This window comes from Schistocerca americana, chromosome 3 (genome assembly GCF_021461395.2).
Source record: "Schistocerca americana isolate TAMUIC-IGC-003095 chromosome 3, iqSchAmer2.1, whole genome shotgun sequence".
NCBI classification, from domain to species: Eukaryota; Metazoa; Arthropoda; class Insecta; order Orthoptera; family Acrididae; genus Schistocerca; species Schistocerca americana.
The window spans coordinates 970,600,513-970,627,662 of record NC_060121.1 but is presented as its reverse complement, the minus strand read 5'-3'; the positions used below and the strand labels follow the sequence as shown (position 1 = coordinate 970,627,662).

Below are 27,150 nucleotides of genomic sequence, written 5' to 3'. Positions count from 1 at the left end.
TTTTCAGATGACGCTCTAATTTACTGTCTAGTAAAATCATCAGACGATCAATTCCAATTACAAAATGATCTAGAGAGAATTTCTGTATGGTGCAAAAAGTGGCAATTGGCACTAAACAAAGAAAAATGCGAGGTCATCCACATGGGTACTAAAAGAAAGCCGATAAATTGTGGGTATACGATAAATCGCACAAATCTAAGGGCTGTCAATTCAACTAAATACCTAGGAATTACAATTACGAGCAACTTAAATTGGAAAGACCACGTAGATATTGTGGGGAAGGCGAAACAGACTGCGATTTGTTGGCAGAACACTTGGAAGATGCGACAAACCCACTAAAGAGACAGCCTACATTGCTCTTGTCTGTCCTCTGCTGGAATATTGCTGCACGGTATGGGATCCTTACCTGGTAGGATTGACGGAGGACATCGAAAAAGTGCAAAGGAGGGCAGGTCGTTTCGTGTTATTTCGCAATAGGGGTGAGAGTGTCACTGGTATGATACACGAGTTGGGGTGGCAGCCACTGAAACAAAGGCAGTTTTCTTTGCAGCGAGATCTATTTACGAAATTTCAGTCACCAAAAAACCTGTTAGAGACCTAGATTGCAAAAGAAAACAGTCACACAGGCCAGCAGAAAAGAGATACTGACTTACAAACAAGGAAATTAGCAGAACTGTGTTTCCCATCATATTGATGACTTGGTGTAAGTACTCACCATGATACTCGCGCTTTAATCAAATATTCATGAAAAACATAAAGGTGATTGTTCAAAAAAGTCAACCTCAAGGCTCTTGAAACAGCTGAATGTTTTTAACTTTTCCAACATGTTGGTTAGAACAGAAACAAGTAAAGCTGTGAGTACCAGGCGTGGGTCGTGCTTCGGTAGCTCAGATGGTAGAGCACTGCCCGCGAAAGGCAAAGGTCCCGAGTTCGAGTCTCGGTCGGGCACACAGTTTTAATCTGCCAGGAAGTTTCATATCAGCGCACACTCCGCTGCAGAGTGAAAATCTCATTCTGGACCTTCCTTCTAGTTATCACCCCATTTCTCTCACCAGCTGTGTTTGCAAGGTGATGGAATGTGTGATTCATGCCCGGCTGGTATGGTAGCTTGAGTCTCACAATTTACTAACCACTGCACAGAGTGGATTTCTAGTGCGTATTGTGAGTGGTTTTCTGTGGAAATACAAGACTGTGGACATGTTTTTCGATTTGTAGAAAGCTTACAACACCTGCTGATGAGTGGTATTCACCGTACACACTACATTTGAGGCTTCCGTGGGCACATGCCCCTTTTCCTTCAGGAATTCTTAAAAGACTGAGTTTTCCCAGCACATGTGGGTTCCGTCCTGTCGGACACCTTTATCCAGCAAAACGGTGTGCCTCAGGGCTCCATTGTTAGTGTTGACCTCTTTGGTATCACCATTAACTTTATTATGGTCTGTGTCCTGCCAGATATCTCTGGCTCCCTTTTCATTGACGATTTTGCCATCTATTGCAGTTCTCCACGGACTAGTCTCCTTGAGCAGTGTTTTCAGCGCTGTCTCACTTTAGCTTTTCTACTGATAAAACCATTGCTATGAATTTCTGGCAGTGCACTTGGTTTTTTCCACTGTCTTTACACCTTGGGACTGTTGGACTTCTGTATGTTGAAACTACAAAATTCCTGGAGCTCATGCTCCATAGGAAACTTCCTTGGTCGTTCCACGTCTTACTTGGCCACCTGCTGTACACGGTCCCTCAGTGTCTTACATGTCCTCAGCCGTACTTCCTGGGGAGTGGATCGAACCACTCTCATCCAATTGTACCAGTCCCTTGTCCATTCGAAACAAGACTATGGGTGTTTTGTTTATGCGTCTACACGTCCATCTCTCTTATGCCGTCTCAATACTATCCACCATTGTGGCATCCATTTGGCCATTGGCACCTTTTACAGTAGCTCGGTTGAGAGGCTGATGGAGTCCGTGTGATGTATGTGTGGGTTCCTGGTCACAGCGGTGTGACAGGAAACGAGGCAGCCGGCACTGCTGCCAAGGGTGCAATCCTTGTACCTCAGCCCTCTAGTTCTTCGACTCCCTCCACTGATCACTGTGTTGCTGCCTGTCAGCAGGTGGTGTCACTTTGGCATCACCACTGCTCCTTCTTTCATGGGAACAAGCTCCAGGGAATTAAACCTGTCCCATTGGCTTGGACAACCTCCTCTCGGCCCTCTCGCTGCAAGGAAATCATTTTATCTAGGTTGCCTATTGGGCACTGTCTTTTTATCCATTTCCATGTGTTATGTGGTGCTCTCCCACCACTATGTGGTCATTGCCCTCAACCACTGATGATTCGCCATTTCCTGATGGAATGCCCTTTTCTTAACCACTTACATTCTCATTTATGTTTGCCATCTGAGTTATCTGCTGTTCTAGTGAACACTGTGTGGTCTGTCGAGCACGTTTTACTTTTTAAACATCGTAGCAATATGGCAAAGGATATTTAATCATTAGGACAGAACCTCAGTTTCTCTCTGGCATATTTTATGGATCTTTCTCCAAGCTCCTGTTTTTATCTGTCTATCCTTCTGTTGATTGGTCTTGACATATAGCCATTTTTAACTCCTCCTCTTTCTTAGTGTTCTATGGTTTTGACATGGGTGCGTATAACCCTAGTTGTTTTTGTGCCCTGAAATAAAACTAACGAACAAACAAACACTTGACATGTGGAATAGTCGGGTCTACTGCCGGATGTTTGTGTTGCTCTGGCACAATATTTCGGCCACGTAACTCGTTGCCTTCTTCAGGTGCTACCTGAGACTGCCGTGTTGGAGGATCTTGTCCAGTATTTATGCCCAGAGGGCGCTGGGTGCTCTATTTGCCGTCCGCGCCCGCCTGGCGCTGCTTGTAATGTGTTCTCTCTTCCCCGGTGTTCCCTCGGACGTCCGCGCTCGACTTGGGCGCCATCTGTGGCAGCTCTCTGAGGCCTGTCCTGTGTCGGGCATTCCGTTCACAGTTCGCCAGGTGCTGCTCCTGAGGTTTTTACCCCTCCCTGGTGCTCCCACGGACGTCCGTGCCCTGCTCGTCCACCATCTGTGGTCGTGGCAGTTGTCTGGGGCCAGACCTGCATGTGGCGTTCAGTTCATGGTCCATGCCCGCTTGGCGCTGCTCCCGAGGTGTTGGCACTTCCCTGGTGCTCCGACGGACGTCCGTGCCCGCCTAGTCCACCATCTGCAGTTGTGGCAGCTGTCTGAGGCCCGTCTTGCGTTGGGGGCTCTGTTCACGGTGATCCTGCAGTGTTGGCACTTCCCTGGTGCTCCGACGGTCGTCCGTGCTTGGCTCGTTCATCATCTGCGGTCGTGGCGGCTGTCAGAGGCCCGTCCTGCGTCGGGAGCTGCGTTTGCAGTCTGCACCCGCCTGGCGCTACTCCTGCAGTGTTACTACTTCTTGAGGAGTTTGTTGGTTCATTTCGTTGAGTCCTGATAAGCTCCAGAGCCGGACTCCACGCCGAGCTGAGCTGGTAACCGCTGTCTCGGTTTATTAGGTTGTCTGTGACCTTGATCTCGATGGCCTCCTTTATGACACTGTCGCAAAATCTTGGCATCTGTGTCACAATTTTGGTGTTGTTATAGTCCACTGAGTGGCTGAGCTCCAGACAGTGCTCTGCTATGGCAGATTTTGTTGCCTGTCCGAGTCTGGTGTGCCTCTGGTGTTCTTTGCACCTGACGTCCACCGTCCTGGTTGTCTGGCCAATGTATGACTTTCCACACTGGCACGGGATGTTGTAAATGCCTGGTTTACGTAGCCCCAGGTTGTCCTTCACACTCCCTAGCATGGCCCCAATTTTTGAGGGTGAACAGAAGATACTCTTTATATCATATTTTGAAAGAATTCTGCTGATCTTTGCAGAAATAGGTCCAGCATATGGCAGGTATGCCACCTTCTTCGCCTCCTCTGGCTCCTCTTGTGTACCCTGTGGTTGACTGGTAGTATGAAGTGCCCTTTGGATGTCTGTGGAGGAGTATCCATTTCTGCTGAACACCAGCTGTAGATGTTCTATCTCTGTGGCCAGACTATCCGTATCTGACAAAGCTCGAGCCCCGTGAACTAATGTTTTCAAGACTCCATTCTTCTGTGCCGGGTGGTGGCAGCTACTGGCTTGAAGGTATAAGTCAGTGTGGGTGGGCTTACGATACACACTGTGCCCCAAAGTGCCATCTGCCTTCCTCTTGACCAGGACATCCAGGAATGAGAGTTGTCCATCCTTCTCTAGCTCCATAGTAAATTTTATACTTGGGTGGCGTGAATTTAGATGTTCCAAAAAAGTCATCTAGCTTCTCCCTACCATGGGGCCAAATGACAAGTGTCATCAATATACCTAAGAAAGCACTTGGGTTGGTAAGTGGCTGATGCCAGTGCCTCCTCTTCGTACCTTCCCATGAAAAGGTTGGCTACCACTGGTGATAAAGGGCTGCCCATTGCCACTTCTTCCGTTTGCTCATAAAATTGACCCCCATAAAGAAAATATGTTGAGGTCAGTACATGCTTGAACAGGTCGAGCAGGGTACCATCGAACTTCTCTCCAATGACATTGAGTGAATCGGTGAGTGGCACTCATGTGAAGAGCGACACTACATCGAAACTGACAATGATGTCAGTCCACATGTGTAGCTGCCTTAGCCATTGTAGGAAGTCCTCCGAGTTCTGAATGTGGTGTGCACATTTGCCCACATATGGGGCCAATATCTTCTTCAGGTATTGTGCACTGAGGTATGTCGCTGCGCTGATGTTACTGACAATAGGTCGAAGAGGGACCTCCTCCTTATGGACCTTGGGGAGTCCATAGAGTCTTGGTGGTACAGTTGCTTTGGGATAAAGCTTCTTGGTGACCTGTTCAGGAGACCTGTCTCCTTCAGCAACTTCCGGGTCGTCTTGTCCACCTTGTCAGTGGGGTCACCATCTAGTGGTTTGTAAGCAGTGTCTTCCAGAAGTTGTTGCACCTTCCTATCATACTCCAACTCGTTTAAGATGACTGTGGAGTTACCCTTATCAGCTGGCAGAACTACAATGCTGTCATCCTCCAGTAGCTGCCTAAGTGCCACCCTCTCCTGCCTCAAGATGTTGAATTTGGGGGGCTTCATCCTGGTGAGTGCCCTGCAGGTCTCCCTGCGGATCTCTTCAGACACGTTGGAAGGTAGCGTGTTGACGACTGATGAAGGCTGCAACAGGTATGCTTCTGGGAGTCACTGCAAAGTTGAGGCCCTTGCTGAGTGCTTTTGAGGTGGCCTCATCGAGCTGCTTGTCGCTCAGGTTGACCACTGTCCGTGTGTCCCCATCCTGTTGTACCTTCTTGTTAAGGCGCTCAAACTTGGCTTGTTGACATGCTGTTGATTTCCACATGGTGCATTCCGCCAAGGACCAGGAGGCACCATCAACCTGGTCCCAGTCGTCACGGGTCAGGCTGGCTGCTATGGAAAGGTGGAGATACAGCAAATCCCTGGACGTAACATCTAGGCGGTGGCGCATGTCACGCACTCTTTCTCTTACCAGCGCGAGGCTGGCTCGGTGTTTGATTCTGTTCGCCATTCTGGTGTTAACATGATGCTTGAGCCTGGCGAAGACAGGAACTACATACCCCTCTCGGCATCTCAGAAGGAAACTGAGAGAACTCAGCATCCTCCCGTTCCTCTGTCGAAGCTTATCCAGCTTCTCGAAATTAAGGTACATCTCCTCCCCGTAGAGTCTTCTGATGTATCAGGGCTCAACAAAATGAACCAACAAACTCCTCAAGAAGTAGTAACACTGCAGGAGTAGCGCCAGGTGGGTGCGGACCGCGAACACAACTCCCGACGCAGGACGGGCCTCTGACAGCCGCCACGACCGCAGATGGTGGACGAGCCGAGCACGGACGACCGTCGGAGCACCAGGGAAGTGCCAACACCGCAGGATCAGCGTCAGGCGGGTGCGGACCGCAAATGGAGTGCCCAACAAAGGACAGGCCTCAGAGAGCTGCCACAGATGGAGACCAAGTCGGACGCGGACGTCCAAGGGAGCACCGGGGAAGAAACACCTTACAAGCAGCGCCAGGCGGGCGCGGACCGCGAACAGAGCCCCCGACGCAAGACGGGCCTCAGGCAGCTGCCACAACTGCAGATGGTGGACTAGGCGGGCGTGGACGTCCGTCGGAGCACCAGGGAAGTGCCAACACCTCGGGAGCAGCGCCAAGCGGGAGCGGACCACGAACTGAACGCCACATGCGGGTCCGGCCCCAGACAACTGCCACGACCACAGATGGTGGACGAGCCGGGCACGGACGTCCGTGGGAGCACCAGGGAGGGGTAAAAACCTCAGAAGCAGCACCTGGCGGGCGCGGACCCTGAACGGAACGCCCGACACAGGGCAGGCCTCAGAGAGCTGCCACAGATGGCGCCCAAGTCGGGCGCGGACATCCGAGGGAACACTGGGGAAGAGAGAACACATTACAAGCAGCGCCAGGCGGGCGTGGACGGCAAAGAGAGCACCCAGCGCCCTCTGGGCATAAATACTGGACAAGATCCTCCAACACGGCAGTCTCAGGTAGCACCTGAAGAAGGCAATGAGTTACATGGCCGAAATATTGTTCCAGAGCGACACAAACATACGGTAGTAGACCCGACTATTCCACATGTCAAGATCTCGCCGCGATAGCCTGAAGAGTTAAAACAAACACTTGCCCTTGGAAATGTTTTAGAATTTAAAACCTCGTTCCAAAATCTCTGTCTTACCATTATATAACCAATCTGAAACCTTCCGGTGTCTCCAGGCCTCTTCCACATATACAACCTTCTTTCATGATTCTTAAACCAAGTGTTAGCTATGATTAAGGTGTGCTCTGTGCAAAATTCTACCTGATGGCTTCGCCTTTCATTACTTACCCCCAGTCCATATTCACCAACTACTTCCAGTCCTCAATGACTATTATATTTTCTGCTCCTTTAACTATCTGAATAATTTCTTTTATCTCCTCACACATTTCTTCAAACTCTTCGTCATCTGCAGAACAAGTTAGCATATAAACATATATGACTGTGGTAGGCATGAGTTTTGCGTCTATCTTGGCTACAATAATGCGTTCCCTACGCTGTTCATAGTAGCTTGGCCGTGTTCCTATTTTTTTTTTTTTTATTTGTGATTAAACCTACTCCTGCATTACCTGTATTTGAATTTGTATTTATAATCCTGTATTCACCTGACCAGAAGTCCTATTCCTCCTGCCCACGATCCTAACTAATTCCCACTATATCTAACTTTAGCCTATTCATTTCCATTTTTAAATTTTCACCAGCTGCCTGATTAAGAGATCTGACATGTCACGCTACGATCATTAGAACGCCAGTTTTGTTTCTCCAGATAACAACATCCTCATGAGTAGTACCTGCCTGGAGGTCCGAATGGGGGATATTTTAGCTCCAGAATATTTTACCCAAGAGGATGCCATCTTCATTTAATAGGCTGCATCCCCTTGAGAAAAATTCCAGCTGTAGTTTCTCCTTGCTTTCAGCCGTTTGCAGTAACAGCACAGCAAAGCTGTTTTGGTTTGAAATTAGAATTATATATTAATACCTTCAACTGCTGATGGGCATTGATATATATCAACAGGGATAGGTGAAAATGTGTGCCCCGACATATCCGAAAGAACAGACACCATATCCATATAAGTATATGTTTTGGTTTATGTTACAAGGCCAGTTCAATCAATCATCCAGACTGTTACCCCTGCAACTACTAAAAAGGCTGCTGGCCCTCTCTCTGGAACTTTTACTGTGTGTAAATATGAACTTGTATAGGATCCTAATGTATTGATTCTGTATGACTCTGTCCACATTTGTTTATATGATACATAGCCATTCACAGATTTATATTAATAATAGGAAACACTTCTCAATTCCCTTGACCATGCTTGCAGATCCACCAGCAGTGGCCATCAACCAAATTTCCGAAGTTCCTGTAGAAACTTAGCACAATTTATTACCTCAAAATTCACTTCAGAAAATAACTGAGATCGATTGAATTACCTTTTATAGAATTTCGATATATTCCCACATAGGTTTACAATGATCAAATCTCAGATGTCTCTTTCTTTGTTTATGCAACTCTGTACCAGTTTATTTTTTACAAAATGGTGCTCAACAGTCGAGAGTTATGTGCATCTGAGTCCCATAGGTCCTACTTTAACCGTTCTCTATACTGAGCCCTTTTTCCGATTGCAAAATGTCAATAAATAAGATTGTTTCAGATTTCATTAATCACAACATATTAGTAATAATTAATTCAGCATGACACTGGACTTGCATTTGGGAGGATAATGGTTCAAATTCGCATCTGGCCATCCTTATTAATGTTTTCCGTGATTTCCCTAAATCACTTCAGACAAATGCTGGGATGGTTCCTTTGAAAGGGCACAGCTGACTTCCTTCCCCATCCAATGGGACCAATGACCTCACTGTTTGGTCCCCTCCCCCAAATCAGTCAACCAACCGACCAACTCAGCATCTCTTTTGGTTTCATAGCTATACATGTCCAAAACACCGTGTCTTCTGCTTGTTAAAATTATCAGCAATTACAAAGCAGTTAATACCAGTCAATGTCATTTGATTTCTATTGATTCAGCTACAGCTTTTCCATCAGCCACCACACCAAGAATTGCCTGTAAGTGCACAAATAGTAGTGGAGACTGGCAGTCAAATAACATGGACCAACCTTTAAGAATGTAAATTCCATAAATGCCCTGTCAGTGATTAATGGAGTGAATATGAAAGTAGAGCAAAGAGAACTGAAGTGGTTGTCAGAAAAAAGTGCGAACCCTGAATTTGCTACCGATTAGCCTAATCACTTTTATCTGTTATGTTTTTGACTATACCACATGCTGGTATCAAATAGTTCCATATGTACTGCACTTTATTTATGTTCTTGTCATTGAATTTGACCAAATGTATAATGTGCAGTAATGCAAACTACACTCTTTTAGGTTAGAACTTTCTTCTATTGATCTCTTCAGTTAGCTCTTTAGGAACAGCCTCAACAACTTGGGGCCCAACATTATCCTTCATGAGTATCTTCTGAGGACAGCATTACAAATAGGGATCAAGCCAGTGGGTGAGTGGGGACAGATGCAATTCATTGGAGCAGGTGTTGAAGGCTACCCTGGGGGACAGCCACTGTAACATGAAGAGCACAACCAGTATGATTTACCAAATCCATGACATTTTATAATGATTGCCTTTTCATTAGCCATTGCTATATGTAACTGGCAGAATAGAACAGTGTGACAGCCCGAGGTTTGAACTCAGAAACTTTGCCTTTGAATTTCAGTCCGGCACACAGTTTTAATCTGCCAGGAAATTTCATATCTGTGCATCCTCCACTGCAGAGTGAAAAATTCATTCTGATCACTGCAATTTTAGAGGTTGTGACAAAAGATAGTGGTTGATTAGAAAACAAATTTCCTTGCAAATAATGTGGTGGGCAAATGTAACTTTTAAATTGTTTCCGTTGTTTTGATAACTGTTGTTTATAGTGAAAGTGATACACATGCAGTAAATGTATCTTATTTCAGTCATGATTAGAAAATATTATGCAAAGACACTGATATGAATAATGTTCAGCTGACTGCACATCTACCTAGCTGCACTAGTGACTTGCCACATGTATGAAATGTTTGATAGATAAGATAAACAACATAACCATATCCCAACAATTACTCTATATTAAAAATCTGGTGGTTGCCTGTAATGCTCTTTCTGTCTTCAACAAGACCCATATTTCAGGGTTCCCCAGTGAACTCCTGTTTGCACTTGAGTGTGGACAGTTCAGAGATTACTACTTCATGATGCCTGAGTCCTTGCAGTACTATTACATTCCTATGATACATGTTTAACATGTTGTGACAACGTTCCCTGCTTCATTTCTTCATTTGTTGTCCTCAGTGTTGACGTACTGTGTTGTTACACTGACTGAAAAATAGGTTGTGGAAGTGCAACACTGCCTACTTTAAATGATGTAGCTGACAGTGTACATTTGTGTTTCACTGTAGTTTACTTTCACTGTTTACAAACCCCCATATACACATTTAATATGGCCGGTGCACTATTGTTTAACTTTTGATAAGCCTCATTAATAGGTTGCAGGCAAACATCCATGTACTGCTTCAGTAATTTACTGTTGTACATCTACAAGCAGTGCAGAATATTGCAGTGCCCTGAAACTACACATTGTTTGATTTTTAATTTACAGAATTACAATTAAAACTTAACTCATTCAATTAACTGAATACATAAAAAAATTGGTTCTTTTTAACATTTTCTACTTCTATAAGGGTTAAGCTGAATTAATTGTTTAAATGATGAAATTAACAAATATCGTTACGCAAACAATACTTTTGACAAAACTGTTAAATACTTTAGAATTAATTAAGGGCAGGCTTTGCTAACATGTTTTCAAATAGAGCCAAATAAATACTTTAAGATTACTATTAGGTGTTCCCACAAATGTTTATAATTAGTACAGAATTTATATTTGTTTATATGTCAACAATAGGATTTAAGTTACGAAACAATTACTGCTTTCATCCTATAACAAAAGATACTAACTAGGAATAGTCAAAATAAATTAGAAAATCAATTAAATACATAAAACTAAGCACAAAATTAGGTCTGGTGTTTTATTCGTTAAAACTGAGGGCCAGCCTTTCTCTTTTATGAAAATGCGGGCTATATTCACTTACGTTAATTAGACAGACATGAAAGAATGAATTTTAAGGAGGCAGATGGCCAAACAAGAGGGGAAGTAAAAATATCCCAGCTTGCTTTGTCACAATGTGACTGCCACATACACTCTCATCAAGGAGCTCAGCCACAAATATCTGGCTATGTGCATGACATACCTGGTAACCATAACCTGGGAGCACCACCAGTCCTCTGTAATCATAATCTCTTGGCAAGCCTCTGTATACAAGGTTCTGCTTATTACTATTAATGTTATTATTTTGTATGGTCCAGTGGCATGGTGCAGGTCTTTCTATAGGACACAACTTTAGTGAATTGCGTATTCTTAACCTACTCCAGTTATCCAGCCAGGAAAAGGAACATACAGTTTAAAGTGGCATCCTAACTGTGTGTTGTTTCTGGTGATTCTTCTCTTCATTGAGAGGTAAAAGTAGGTTAAAACAAATCTAGAACAATCTGTGTCCCAACCAATGGTTCCATCCTGCTACCTGTCAGCTTTCAGAACACACTGTACTGTTAGACCACCAGACCAAACATTTATATACAGAGTTGACCTAAAGATTTTGATGAGTGAGTTGCAAGTATCAAAATATATGACATATATTCCCGTATCTTTTGGTTTTATTGATTTAGAAACTTAAATTATTTACACTGCCAAGGGACTATATTTGACATAAATTTCAATGTGATATTTATATCCATTTTTGAGAAAATTGGGTCTTAAGAGACGGACAACAAATGGAAAACAAAAATTTTCTGTGATATAATTACAAATTTAAATTTTTTCCCCTTTAGTCATACTGTGAAACCTTGTTTCTTGTCAAATTTCATCATTCTAAGTCAACAGAAAGTACCCTGTAGGTTTCGATGAGTGAATTTTTAAGTATCAAAATATGAGACATAATTGGCAGTGGCTTTTGATTGGACTGATTTAGAAGCTTAAACTTTTTGCACCACTAAGGAACTGTAGACCTTATTATGTGACATAAATTGCAGCTTGTATGTCTATCTGTTCCCGGGAAAGAGGGCTCTTTACAATCAATCAGTCAGACAGACAGACAGACGGACGGACAGATGATAAAGTGATCGTGTAAGGGTTCCATTTTTAGTAATTGACATACAAACCCTAAAAAATACTTTAACTAGCAAATGTGGACCACTGGTGAGTACTTAAACATGGCCAGTTATGAGGAAAAAAAGGAAGTCTGTACTGTGGAGCAGCCATTATGAAAGGTCATTGAGAACTATAACACGACAAGTGTCTCAAAATGTATTTCTGCTTACAGAGAGTTTTAACGGATCATTCAAGTGCCTGTTTTACAGACAGATAGGTTTTGAAAGGATTATTGCCAATTTAAGTCCTGTAAGAGATTCCAAAATGGAACCCTTTTAATTGGAACAGCAACATCACAAATGGTAATTGCCCTACTTCAAAAGAATAAGGTAGGGAAATAGTTCATTGTAATTGGACATCATAGTACCTCAAATTTTACTAAATATGTTGTAACATGCAAAGATCCAATGCCCATACTAACACCAAAAGTGAAGGAGATGTAGCAGATGAATACATCCCTGTGTAACATTTAAAAGAAGATCTTGAAAAGAAAGCTGCTTGTATTCGTATCTTTGTTAGTCCAACATTATATGAATAGATTAAGATCTCTTCTGTTATAACTCTCTGTTATGAGTACCAACATCTATTGAGCACAATCAATTTCTGTAATAATACAATTAAAAAATAACTATTAGTTGTTGAACCAAACAGTAATAGTTCTTGGTGGAATATATGTATTGATATACAGACTGATGAGATATTTTCTGATTACCTTGGACAGAAGTCAACCAGCACTAGAATGAAATTTTCATTCTTCAATGGAGTGTGCACTGATAAGAAACTTTCTGGCAGATTAAAACTGTGTGCTGGACCAAGACTTGAACTCAGGACCTTTGCCCTTCATGATCAAGTGCTCTACTGACTGAGCCACTCAAGCACTACTCACGACCCATCCTTACAGCTTTACTTCCTCCAGTACCTGCTCTTCTAACTTCCCAGAAGCTCTCCTGCGAACTTGCAAGACAAGTACTCCTGGAAGAAAGGACATTGTGGAGGCATGGCTTAGCCATAACCTGAGGAGAGTTTTCAGAATGAAATTTTCCTTTCTTCCAGTAGTGGTTGTCTTGCAAGTTTCACAGGAGAGCTTCCGTGAAGTTTAGAAGGTAGGAAACAAGGTTCTGCTAGAAGTAAAGCTGTGAGGATGCATTATGAGTTGTGCTTGGGTAGCTCAGTCAGAGGAGCACTTACCTGCAAAAGGTAAAGGTCCCAATTTTGGGTCTCAGTCCAGGACACAGTTTTAATCTGCCAGGAAGTTCCAACAGCACTATTTAGTCAGAACATGTGTCCACTGACTAGGGAGCAAAGGGATGCACCTCAGCAGTGCAACAGAATCAATGTCAATGATTGTTGTAAAAACTCATCACTGGAAAGTTTCTGGTGATTTACTAACTTCCAGGATTCTAGAAAGCATGACATCAGCAACTGTGTGCTTTGCCAAATTATGCAATAAATTGCAGAGAACTATCTAAGTTGCAGTATTAATTTTCTTTATTACTTGATGACTAGTTTTGAACATAAGCTTATTACCAAATTGACCTAAAAAACAAAACAAACAAAAAACGCAAATAATAGACAAGACAGTGCCACACTACAAAGATAACGAATGACAACTGGTACATACAGCTAAGCTATGCATTAACATCCATCACGACAGCCACACGACTATTCATTCCAGTTAAACACATAGTGTGGAAGGTATTAGGAACACTAGGATAAGGTGCACTTATCTGAATTGTGCCATCTAGCGGCAAATTTATTTTACATATTTTCTTTTTTCCTCTCTTTTTCTTCATTTCTTATAACGTGATTAACTGCACATGCAGTAAAAAAAAAACATATTTTAGATACCACAAAAATCTTTACAAAAAGATATTTAAGTTACAGTTCATAACAGAAGCAAAAATTTGTCTATAAATCATCATGCTAGAGGCATACTCAGCATGCCTATGAAACAAATTTGGAATGACTTGAGGACACTACTAATAGAAAACAGGTTTTCAAAACATCAATAAATAGATCCAGAGACAAATTTTTATGGATAACTTAGCAGGACGTGCAAGATAAGAAACTCAGCAGTTCAACATGAATAAAATAACAGATACAAGTAAAAAACAATTACCTGAAAACCAGACAAAACAATGATAAAATCACACAGTCTGGTATAAAACCATTGCATAAAATCAGTCATAAAGGTACCAAATAAAATTAGAGATGCATCTGCCTTTGAACTCATGGTAACCAAGCCATATACTCTCAAAAAAGTATATATTCACTAGCAGAAATTATCACATGTAAACATTCAGTTTTGTCTGTTTTCATTCTTTTCCTTTCTTTTAGTGCTCAAAATATGAATGTAGAGCAGATATCTGTTATAAAGCATTAAAATATTAATGTAACAGCATGTTTCTGACAGAATTTTATAAAAGTGCTTTACCCTTAAAAAATAGCTTAATGGGTATAGCTTGAGATATCAAATGTTATAAAACTAAGTTACTATAGAATATTTACCATGAACCCAAAATGATCCACTCTCATATTAGTTACCTAGTTCCAGAAAAGCTGTATTTTCTCTTGTGTCAAGTCTAATGTACACATATAAATTAATACTACTAACCAAATTAAAGGACCACAGGATTAATATTTCCCCTCAGCGACCACCTCCCACTGTGAATTTGCGTTCCTGTGAGAGCACTGTTCTGTAAAATGCTTGTTGTTGCCATGATTTTCTGCTGATCGTCCATATTTAGCATCATAACACACCACCAATGATTGGGAATCGAAAGACTGCAAGATGGGTAGAAAATATCAGTTTAAATGTTTGGAGAGGGGAAAGAAACAGTTGTCCTGATATGAGGTCACTATGGCAGAGGTAACAGCCTCTGGTACTTCTTCAAATTCTACTGGCTTCCTTATCGTGGTTTTAATTTCTGATAAGCCTAAGTCAAGGTCCCTCCTATATGTCTCCCAGTCTGTTTTCCTGGGAGGGCTGAATGTCTTAGACACTGTCAGTGAGTGCAGCAAGGTGGGGTTGCCTGCTGTTCTGGGGTGGCATTATGTGGGGCCGACGTACGCCACTGGTGGTCATGGAAGGCGCTGTAATGGCTGTACGATATGTGAATGCCATCCTCTGACCAACAGTGCAACCATATTGGCAGCGTAGTGGCGAGGCATTCGTCTTCGTGGGCAACAGTTTGCGCTCCCATCATGCAGACCTTTTGAATGACTTCCTTCAGGATAACGACATCGCTCGACTACAGTGGCCAGCATGTTCTTCAGGCATGAACCCTATAGAACATGCCTGGGGTAGATCGAAAAGCACTGTTTATGGACAATGTGACCCACCAACCACTCTGAGGGATCTACGCCGAATTGCATTGGGGAGTGGGACAGTCTGGACCCACAGTACCTTGCTGAACTTGTGGATGGTGTGCCACACAGCTAACCATAATCTGAAAACCAATACAGACTGTATCATCCTTCCTGCAAACAAAGATTCCTGGTCATGAATCATAGTGACTATGTGGCTGAGGGTGTCCACCAACTTTCTGATAACTCTGCTTACAAACCTTACAACCATGATCCCATCCCTCAAGTCCAACATGACCTCCAACAGTTCCTCAAGGCCTTGGGTCCATCACAAAACCTGGCACCTGAAATTGATCTCCCTCCTCACACCAGCAACCCTATGCACTCCTACCTTTTACTTAGTCCCCAAACTCCACAAACCCAACCCCACAGGTCTCCCTGTTGCTTCCAAAGAATGAATCTCTGCCTTTTTGCCCAACACCACAATACAATTGTATGTAATCTCCCAGTGCTCACATCTTTTGCTACATCTCCACAGGTGCGGTCTTTTTACTACCAGGCACTACCTCTTTCGTAATCCTCCCAGCCAGCCACTTCTTGACCCACAATTATTTCAATTTGAAAGGCCAAATCTATATAAAAAAAATCATAGTACTGTCTTGGGTACTTGCATGACACGATCCTGTGCCAACTTATTTATGGGTTAACTAGAGGAATCCTTCCTATCCAGTCAACACCTAACATCCCTTGCCTGGTTCAGATTCATTGATGACGTGTTCATGATCTGGACTCATGGCAAGGACAACCTTCGCTCTTTCCTCCATAAATTTAACACCTAGTCCTAAATCCACTTCACCTATTCCATGTCAACTCAACAAGCCACCTTGGAAAATCCAGGATGGAATGTAAAAATATCATGAAAAGGTTAGTTGCTGCTCACCATATAGCAGAGATTCCGAGTAGCAGATAGACACAACGAAAAGACTGTTGCAAAATGAGCTTTTGGCCAACAAGGCCTTCATCAAAAAAAGACAACAGGAAAACACACACACACACACACACACACACACACACACACACACACACACACTCGGAAAGGCAACTCACACAAATGACCTAGTGGGCATGTGTGTGTGAGTTGCGTTTGTGTGAATATACATGAGTGTGTGTGTGTGTGTGTGTGTGTGTGTGTGTGTGTGTGTGTGTGTGTGTGTGTTTTGTCTTTTGTCTTTTTTTGACAAAGGCCTTGTTGGCCAAAAGCTCATTTTGACACATTCATTTTGTTGTACCTATCTGCAACTCGGCATCTCTGGTATGTTGTGAGTAGCAACTATCTTTTTCATGATATTGTAATGAGCCACCTTCTTAGATGTCAATTTCCATCTCATGGATGGCTCCATAAATATGCCTGTTCACATCAGTTGCACCAACCACCAACAGGACCTCCACTTTGAGAGCTGTCAATCGTATATCAAAAAGTCTCTTCCTTATAGTTTCACCACCCATGGACACTGCATCTGCAGCGGAAAGCAAAAGTTGTTGAAATACACCGATAGCCTTACCAAAGCTCTTATTGACAGACAATATCCTACCCAGCTCAACCATAAACAGATCTACTGTGAAACTTCCTGGCAGATTAAAACTGTGTGCCCGACCGAGACTCGAACTCTTCCTTATAGTTTCACCACCCATGGACACTGCATCTGCAGCGGAAAGTAAAAGTTGTTGAAATACACCGATAGCCTTACCAAAGCTCTTATTGACAGACAATATCCTACCCAGCTCAACCATAAACAGATCTACTGTGAAACTTCTTGGCAGATTAAAACTGTGTGCCCGACCGAGACTCGAACTCGGGTCTCGGTCGGGCACACAGTTTTAATCTGCCAGGAAGTTTCATATCAGCGCACACTCTGCTGCAGAGTGAAAATCTCATTCTGGAAACATCCCCCAGGCTGTGGCTAAGCCATGTCTCCGCAGTATCCTTTCTTTCAGGAGTGCTAGTTCTGCAAGGCTCGCAGGAGAGCTTCTGTAAAGTTTGGAAGGTAGGAGACGAGATACTGGCAGAAGTAAAGCTGTGAGACCAGGCGTGAGTCGTGCTTCGGTAGCTCAGATGGTAGAGCACTTGCCTGCGAAAGGCAAAGGTCCCGAGTTCGAGTCTCGGTCGGGCACACAGTTTTTATCTGCCAGGAAGTTTCATATCAGCGCACACTCCACTGCAGAGTGAAAATCTCATTCTGGAGATCTACTGTGCCATTTCCTCTGACACCAACTGACACTAATAAACCTGTTAATCAGCTAGCAACCAGCTCTCCTGTGATCACCCATTGTAAATCTCAACTAAATGCTTCTCCAGGGTTTCAGCTACCTCTAGTTGTACCCTGAGATGAGTGTTGTCCTACCTAAAATCCTAAAAATCCTACCCACATCACCCGAAGTACTGTTCTGCTGCCCACCAAATTTACAGTGTATACTTGTCCATCCTACTCCACTCCTGCACCTAATCCTGCTTCCCATTGGTCATTCCACTGTTGTCAGCATAGGTGCAAAGACCTGTCCCATACACCTACCCACCACCTTATACCACAATCCTGTCACGGGCATTTGCTACCCAATAAAAGGCAAAGTCATGTTTGAAAACAGCCATATATCAGCTATACTGCAATTTCTGTATAACATTCTATGTGGGCGTAATAAGTAACCATCTGTCTGCTTGCATGAATGGCCACCACCAAACTGTGACAATTCGCAGTTGCCAAATGTCCTGCTCACCATAACACAAATGACTTCATTAGCGATTATGAAGAGCATACATTGCTTCTCACCCCATAGTGCAGAACTTGAGTTGCAGATAGACATGGCAAAAAGACTGCTAAACTAGTAAGCTCTCGGCCAGAAGGCTGCTTCTGGCTGAAAGCTTACTTTTTTAGCAGTCCTTTTGTATGTCTGTCTGTGACTCAAGTTCTGCGCTATATGGTGAGTAGCAATCTATCATTTTCATAATATTGTCATTTCTCCATGGTGGATTTTCCACAGTTGCTTCGCTACATGGCCCTTTGAATACTCACTAGCATAAGATTCTCTGAACAACCCAGATGGAAACTGTCTCTTGAGCATATCCTGCACCCTTCCAATCCTCCTGGCCTAGACCTTGACTATCCTGTTTGCCACTGCCTTGCCTTACCTTACCTTTTCCCTTCTCTCCATTTGCTCTATCCTCTGTACTCCTTTCATTTTGTTGTGTGACTCTTGAGTTGAGTTATGTCAATAGACCTCTTCTTGCACACACACCCCCTCCGCCCCTTATCCCCCACCACCACTCCTTCAGTCCACGTAATTGCTTTCAGTAATTGAGAATCAATCATCACCGTCGCCATGTGTTATCTTGTTGTGGTCTTCAGTTAGAAGACTGGCTTTATACTACTGCAACCTACAGCCTTTTGAATCTGCTCATGGTAGTCATTTCTTGGTCTCACTATAATTTTTATCCCCCACATTTCTCTCCAATACTAACTTAGTGATCCCTTTATGTCTCGGAATGTGTCCTACCAACTGATCACTTCTTTTAGTCAAGTTGAGTCATATCTTTGTTATTGTTATATTGTAATTATATTTATTGTATTTGCCTACAAGGGATAGCAACCTTCACCTTTTCTGAGAATTTGTGTTCTATCTTTTTAGATGACAATGGAGCAATTGTAGCATGTCTTTTTAAAATTTGTGGTGTATCAAGCTTACCCCTGAACTGTTAGAAGGGAGATTTTAATTTTTTCAGGCAGCAGACACATGTATCTGGATTAATTTTATGTAAGGTACTTTTTCTCCATTTAGGAGAATTTTATGTCACAATTATTTTTGTTGGTTTGTACTCATGTATTTTAGTGTCCTCACTTTTAATATCTTGTGTACTGACAAGAAATCTTTTTTTCAGAGTACTCTCACTTGACCAATACTACTTTTATACACTCTAGTAATGTAGATGATAGGTACATAAATTAGGTGACTAACCAGCCATCTATTGTAGTAACTGTTGATTAATATTTTGAGTATTGTGGAGTTTAATCTTTTATCTGAATCCATCTCCAAAACTGCGAGAGGTGTCAATGTATTTCAAATTGGCTGATCAATCTGAACTTTTTGTCAGCCACATATTTCCATCTCTTAAATTTACTGGAGTTTTACTCTTTTTTGAAAATGATAATTCTGTCAGTAATAAAGTAATTCGTCACCTGCTGGCAGCTTCCTGATAATTAAATGGGATGCAGTGAAATAACCTCATTTTCTGGCAGCAGGAGGACATGCAGTGTTGGCATTGACCTGTTACAAGGATTCTCTCTGCCTTGGGGTGTTTGGACTGAGCGTGACAGCCTTCCTCCCCCACTCCCCTAAAAGTATAGACTTCACATATTTCCATCTCTTAAATTTACTGGAGTTTTACTCTTTTTTGAAAATGATAATTCTGTCAGTAATAAAGTAATTCGTCACCTGCTGGCAGCTTCCTGATAATTAAATGGGATGCAGTGAAATAACCTCATTTTCTGGCAGCAGGAGGACATGCAGTGTTGGCATTGACCTGTTACAAGGATTCTCTCTGCCTTGGCGTGTTTGGACTGAGCGTGACAGCCTTCCTCCCCCACTCCCCTAAAAGTATAGACTTCACCAAATGTTCTTAGAAAATGCTGATTTGTGAAAATTATTTTGATTCATCTCTTTTTCTGAACTTGCCAAAAAAAAAAAAAAAAACAGGGAAGGTTGAGGAATGACTCCCAACTTCGGACAACATTAGGACAGGTAGTAATGGTATATTGACAGGTGTGAGCAGAAAGGAAGCAGTCAGATCTCTCTCCTTGCCCATGCAGGTAATATTGACTTTTCCAGATATTATGCATAGGTTACTGGTTGCCATCATCCAGCACAAACAGTGGGTGTTCTGAAGACCTCAATTCACCAGACTATACTATCTCAGATGCCGATGAACTTTGTGCAGAAATGGAGCACTTCCAGTACTGTGTTCCTGGAAAATTATATTCAGCAGATAGAGAGAATGCTGCAAACAAATAATGGTAGAACAAGGAAGAGAACAAGGCCTACAATACAACACCCTACCTGTCACATTTTCCTTGAAAATAAGCAGGGCACTATGAAAACATAATCTGATCTTTTGCACTCTACCAAAATTGTAACACTTCTGGAGTCAGCCGAAGATGACTTGGAGCTAAGGAAAGTGCTTGTAAGATTGTGTGCAAGTGCAGCGAATCGTATAGGATAAACGATGTGTACTTGTTCAGGAGCGGCATCTTCAAACACCAGCGGCATATGTGCCTCCTTCAAGCTAGCAAATCTGCTATTGCTGAACACTGCATTGCTTCTGTTGATTTGATGAAATAAAATGAGACAAAAATTGTGGTCCTCACTTCAAACTTTTGAAACTCCAAGAATGGAAATACAACTGTCTGAGGCCTGTATCAATCAGATTGTCAGTTTCCAGGTAGATACTGCACGACTTCATAATTTGTGCAGCCAGTGCCATTCTGCAGTTTCAGTGCATGAATATGAACAGTCTGATATCAGTGATGCAAGTTTCAGCATAGAGTGTGCTGACAACAGTGCAGAAGCTCACAGCAGAAGCATAAGTGCCCAAGCAGCACATGTGCAGTGACAAGGGGGCACACAACATAAGTGCCAGCAAAATACTAAACACGGGAGCTCAGTATACTTTTGTCAGTGTACAACTGAAGGTAGCCAGAAGACCTTGTGCAGAAATATCGTGACAACAAGATACTGGCATCCAGTAGTTCACCCAGAATTTCATGGCATGTGACAATAATGTTTGCGCCAAAGGATGCCCCGACAATCATTCATTAATTTCATTCATTCATTCATTCATTCATTCAAACATCATGTCCTGTAAAAGCCTCACGAAGGAGAAGTTAAGATTTCTGTAATACAAACACTGGAGCTATGCAGAATTACATCTTCAAGTACAAATATCATGATAAATTGTAGGTGTAACCAGTGCTACATTTATTTACTTTGTTTTTGAATATCTGAAGATTTTTATTTTCCAGCATGATGTCTGCCAGCAACCTGTTACAGGCTTTTGCATCAAAATATAAAACTCCATACTGAGTCATAGAGAGGGATTTGCAGTGTGTGTGCAAATAAGATAAAAATAAATAATAATAAAAAAGATAGATTAAGGAAAGACAAACCTATGTTTATAGCATTTGTAGACTTAGATAAAGCTTTTGACAATGTTGACTGGAATACTCTCTTTCAAATTCTGAAGGTGGCAGGGGTAAAATACAGGGAGCAAAAGGCTATTTACAATTTGTACAGAAACCAGATGGCAGTTATAAGAGTTGAGGGACATGAAAGGGAAGCAGTGGTTGGGAAGGGAGTGAGACAGGGTTGTAGCCTATCCCCGATGTTATTCATTCCGTATTTTGAGCAAGCAGTAAAGGAAACAAAAGAAAAATTCAGAGTAGGAAGTAAAATCCATGGAGAAGAAATAAAAACTTTGAGGTTCACCGGTGACGTTGTAATTCTGTCAGAGACAGCAAAGGACGCGGAAGAGCAACTGAATGGAATGGACAGTTTCTTGAAAGGAGGATATAAGATGAACATCAACAAAAGCAAAACAAGGATAATGGAATGTAGTCGAATTAAATCAGGTGATGCTGAGGGAATTAGATTAGGAAATGAGGCACTTCAAGTAGTAAATGAGTTTTGCTATTTGGGGGGCAAAATAACTGATTATGGTTGAAGTAGAGAGGATGTAAAATGTAGACTGGCAATGGCAAGGAAAGCGTTTCTGAAGAAGAGAAATTTGTTAACATCGGTTATAGATTGAAGTGTCAGGAAATCGTTTCTGAAAGTACTTGTATGGAGTGTAGCCATGTATGGAAGTGAAACGTGGAAGATAAATAGTTTGAACAAGAAGAGAATAGAAGCTTTTGAAATGTGGTGCTACAGAAGACTGCTGAAGATTAGATGGATATATCACATAACTAATGAGGAGATACTGAAGAGAAATTTGTGGCACAACTTGACTAGAAGAAGGGATCGGTTGGTATGACATATACTGAGGCATCAAGGGATTACCAATTTGGTATTGGAGGGCAGCGTAGAGAGAGACCAAGAGGTTAATACACTAAACAGATTCAGAAGGATGTAGGTTGTAGTAGGTACTGGGACATGAAGAAGCTTGCACAGGATAGAGTAGCATGGAGGGCTGCATTATTATTCTTATTCTTAGTATTAAGATTGAGAATTGCACCATCCATCCTTATTTCATACTTCATATTAATTATAAATACCATTAGAGTGTTCATATATTGCCAGGAATAAAAATGTAACAGAAATCTGGCCATGGCCCTGGGGGTACTTGACATGTATTATGTCTGTCAGTAGTATGCAGAATATTATTACAAGATATGACACCTTCACATGGAAATACAGGTTATAGCTAACAGCTTCCTGTACTAAGGATCAGGTTGTCCAGCATGGCTTGAGATAATATCTTCCATTCCTGGACAAATTCCCCATGGATATCAACAGTGGTCTGTGGGGGCAGCATTAGAGTAGCAGTTCTGTGGAAGACATCATTCATTGCATGCTCAATTAAATGTGAGATTGGGGAGTGGTGGAGATCTTAGTCAAGTGATGTCATTGTGTTGCAGGCAGGCATCCACCAGGTTAGCTGTGAGCGACTGTGCATTACCGTACATCTGACGTAACGCCATCCGTATGCACTATGTGAAATATGGACATAATTTTCTAAGATATCATCTTTATAGATTGCATCTGTCATAGTACACATAGGAAATATATACACATATATATATTTGCTCCCAAAATGATTCAGTTGTTGACATGACCTCTGGCACCCCATATTTGTCCCTTTCAGTGATACTGACACTACTTTAATATCTTCCAGTGGAGAGCTAGGCTAAAAGATTAGAGACACAGTTTACAGGACACTGCCACACTGCTGCTGGATTCTCTCATAGTGGGAAAGACATGACATTCACTGAGGTACATGGCCATTTTATTTTATGTGAGAACAATACATGTAGACTGCCATGAGAATTTTACTGAGGCATTTTGTTTGTTGAATGTCTTCAGACACATAGGCAGGTAGTCAGATAACAGTCGTAGCACAGGCTTGTAGGATGTGGTTGACCTTATGTAGAGCTCCTGTTTTTTTTTTCTTCTGGAATCATCTCCACAGCCATAAAGTTATACAGCGAATGTCATTCATCTCTTGGTCCATCTCTTGCTAATCTTGGCTGAGATCTAATCTGTTACTTACATGCCTACATGTGATGTCATGCAAATGAAACAAAATTTGATTAGTTTCTACATATTTCATTGTAACCACTAAACATTGTAAGACAGATGATAAAGTATTTTAATGGTCTACCTGTTTGTTTGAAACAGGAGGCAGAATTATTTTCTTTCCTGGATGGCAAAAATTATTTACAGGCCTTCTTAGTTTATGAGGGTACATATTGAAGAAAGCTAAGTGTGCAAAAATCACATAGTAGATCTGCTGAAACAAAGTTATAAAAGTTGAAACACATTATATGTATGATGATTACAGAGAAGTTGATCACTGCAAGGGTTCTAGGACTATGATAACAAACACTGAATTTATGTAACCTTGGACAAATGGGTACTAATCATCTCAGTCAGACAATTGTTAGGACAGCCGATTGTAGGATTAGGAAAGCGGGATAATGGTTGATGTGCCAGAGAAGCTGAGTAATAAAGACTCACAAAAGACTAATTAGTATTTGTAGTACAGTCATTGAGAAGATTCATTTGTTTCATTTTTTTGAATGGAGTTAGCAGTCTTTGAAGTAATAAGTAGTTGTATGAAATTCAGAAATGTTATCCTGTATATAAGTGGTTACATAGTTCTTATTTGAGTCTGATAGCCCAAATTTAGTAACATTACCTATACTATTGACACACATTTCTGTCAGATGCCTTTTTAATTTGTTTTCAAAGTGCTTAAATCCTTCTGCCTTTTCACCAGGTTCACTTTTTAAGTGGCCATACACAAGCAGACTTCAGCAATGGGCCAAGGATGTTTCTTCCAGATTCTTGAACAGCTGTAATCCCCATCTGTGTGTTAGTGGAAAAGTGATCTTCAGACCATTACCCACAATTCTTGGAAGCTGTGATTGAATGACATTAGCTAGGCTTTGTGAAAATTGACACACACATACATACACACACACACACACACACACACACACACACACACACACACACACACAAACAGGTCATACAAGGAGACTTGAAACATTTGTAGATGGTATGTGGATCTAAGCTGCAAAATTTGAAATAAAGTTTCAGAAAACAGATCTTCATTTGTTTGACAGTATTGTCTGTAGGTGATCTAAATGATTAATGGAAAATCTCATATAAAGATGTGAAACAAATACTAACAAAGAGATAGAGGGGCTGGCCAGTACTTACCTCAGCTCAGTACAGCCGATAGATACACATAAAACAGAACTGAAAATTTACGTTCCTAGCTTTCGGAACAAATGTTCCTTCATCGGGGAGGAGAGAGGGGAAAGAAAGGGAAGAAGGGAAAGGAGATTCAGTTACTCACAACCCAGGTTATGAAGCAACAGGGAAAGGAAAATAGGGAGGGTAGCAAGGATGGAGGCATGGTTGTCAGAGGGAAGCCAAAGATATTCTACTGTAAGTACTGTGCCAGCTTCAAACCAAAGAGGATGCATACAGAAGTAAAGAGGTACATAGTATAAAGATAAATACAACTATGTAGGATGAAAAGATGCGTGAATGGCTAAAGAGGAAAGGGAAAGAGGAGAAGACTGAAGAGTGAATGGGAGTGAGGTTGTTTAACGTAGGTTCAGTCCAGGGTGATGGCGGGATGATAGGATGTGTTGGAGTGCAAGTTCCCATCTCCGCAGTTCAGAGGGACTGGTGTTGGGTGGGAGAAGCCAAATGGCACATACGGTGTAGCAGGTTCCTAGGTCCCTAGAATTATGCTGGAGGGCATGCTGCGCTACTGGGTATTGGGCATCTGCTAGGCGGACAGTTTGTCTGTGTCCATTCATGCACTCAGCCAGTTTAGGTGTTGTCATGCCGATGTAAAAGGCTGTGCAGTGCGGGCATGTCAATTGATAAATGACATGTGTAGTTTCACACATAGCCCTGCCTTGAATTGTGTATGTTTTACCAGTAGCGGGGCTGGAGTAGGTGGTTGTGGGGGGGTGCATGGGGCAGGTTTTGCAGCGGGGTAGATTACAGGGGTAGGAACTGCTGGGTAGAGAAGATAGTCTGGGAATATTGTAGGGTTTAGCAAGGATGTTACGGAGGTTAGGGGGGCGACGAAAGGCAACTCTGGGTGGCGTGGGGAGAATTTTGTCAAGGGATGGTCTCATTTCAGGGGTTGACTTGAGAAAGTCATATCCCTGGCGGAGTAATTTGTTGATGTTTTCGAGGCCAGGATAATATTGGGTGACAAGGGGGATGCTTCTGTGTGGTCTGGGGGTAGGAATATTGTTGTTGGACGGGGAGGAATGTATTGCTCAGGAAATCTGTTTGTGGACAAGGTCTGCAGGATAGTTGCGGGAGAGGAAAGCACTGGTCAGGTTATTGGTGTAATTGTTGAGGGATTCGCCACTGGAGCAGATACGTTTGCCATGAATACCTAGGCTGTAGAGAAGGGAACGTTTGATGTGGAATGGATGACAGCTATCAAAGTGAAGGTACTGTTGTTTGTTTGTGGGTTTGCTATGGACAGAGGTGTGGATGTGAGCTTCAACAAGATGAAAGGTCAACATCCAGGAAGGTGGCTTGGGTTTTGGAGAAGGACCAGGTGAAATTCAGATTCGAAAAGGAGTTGATTTTATGGAGGAAATTAAGGAGTGTTTCTTCACCATGAGTCCAGACCACAAAGATGTCGTCTATAAACCTATACCAGGCCAGGGGAAGCAGCTGTTGGGTCTTCAGGAAAGCCTCCTCCATGGGGCCCATGAAGAGGTTGGCATAGGACGGAGCCATCCTGGTTCCCATGGCCGTTCCCCTGATTTGTTTGTAGGTCTGGCCTTCAAAAGTGAGGTAATTATGGGTGAGGATGAAGTTGGTAAGTGTGATAAGGAATGAGGTTTTTGGAAGATCTTCGGGTGGGCGTTGGGAGAGGTAGTGCTCAAGGGCAGAGAGACCATGGGTATGTGGGATGTTTGTGTAAAGGGATGTAGCATCTATGGTGACACGAAAGGTTTCAGGTGGGAGAGGAGTGGGAATGGATTTGAGGCGTTCTAGGAAGTAGTTTGTGTCTTTGATGTAGGATGGGAGTCTGCGGGTGATAGGTTGTAGGTGCTGGTCTACCAGAGCTGAGATACGTTCGGTTGGGGCTTTGAAGCCTGCTACAATGGGACGGCCAGGATGGTTCTCTTTGCGGATTTTGGGTAATAGGTAGAAGGCAGGGGTACGTGGCTCAGGTGGAGTGAGTAAGTCTATGGAAGCCGTTGTGAGGCCTTGTGAGGGACCTTGAATTTTTAGGATTTTTTGCAGCTCAGTCTGGATGGGGGGAATGGGGTCCTGGGTAACAGCTTTGTAGGTTGAGGTGTCAGAGAGTTGACACAGTCCTTCTGCCACATACTCCACACGGTCAAGTACCACAGTTGTGGAGCCTTTATCTGCCGGGAGGATGACAATAGAGCGGTCTATTTTCAGCTCCTTAACGGCACGGGCCTTCTTCAAGAAGGACTGGGAGGCAACACTGGATGTGAGGAATTCCTGAAATGTCTGCAAGGGATGGTTTTGGGGGAGGGGAGGAGGATCCCCTTTAGTATTGTCTGTAGCTCTTTTACAATAACTGAAGGTATTTTAAATCAGTCTTTGCAATTATGGGTTAAGGAATAACAGTGCCAAATGAGGGAATACCTCAAAAATATGCATACTACATTTCCAGATATGAGTGAGAATCAGACAAAAAAGTATT

The 27,150-nt window shown here is 42.5% G+C and overlaps 1 protein-coding gene across 3 annotated transcripts in view; it reads left to right on the top strand.

Annotated features, from left to right (window-relative positions):
• LOC124605116 (T-cell immunomodulatory protein) overlaps positions 1–27,150 on the top strand; it is a 450,797-nt gene that overhangs the window by 261,140 nt on the left and 162,507 nt on the right. The window lies entirely within an intron of this gene.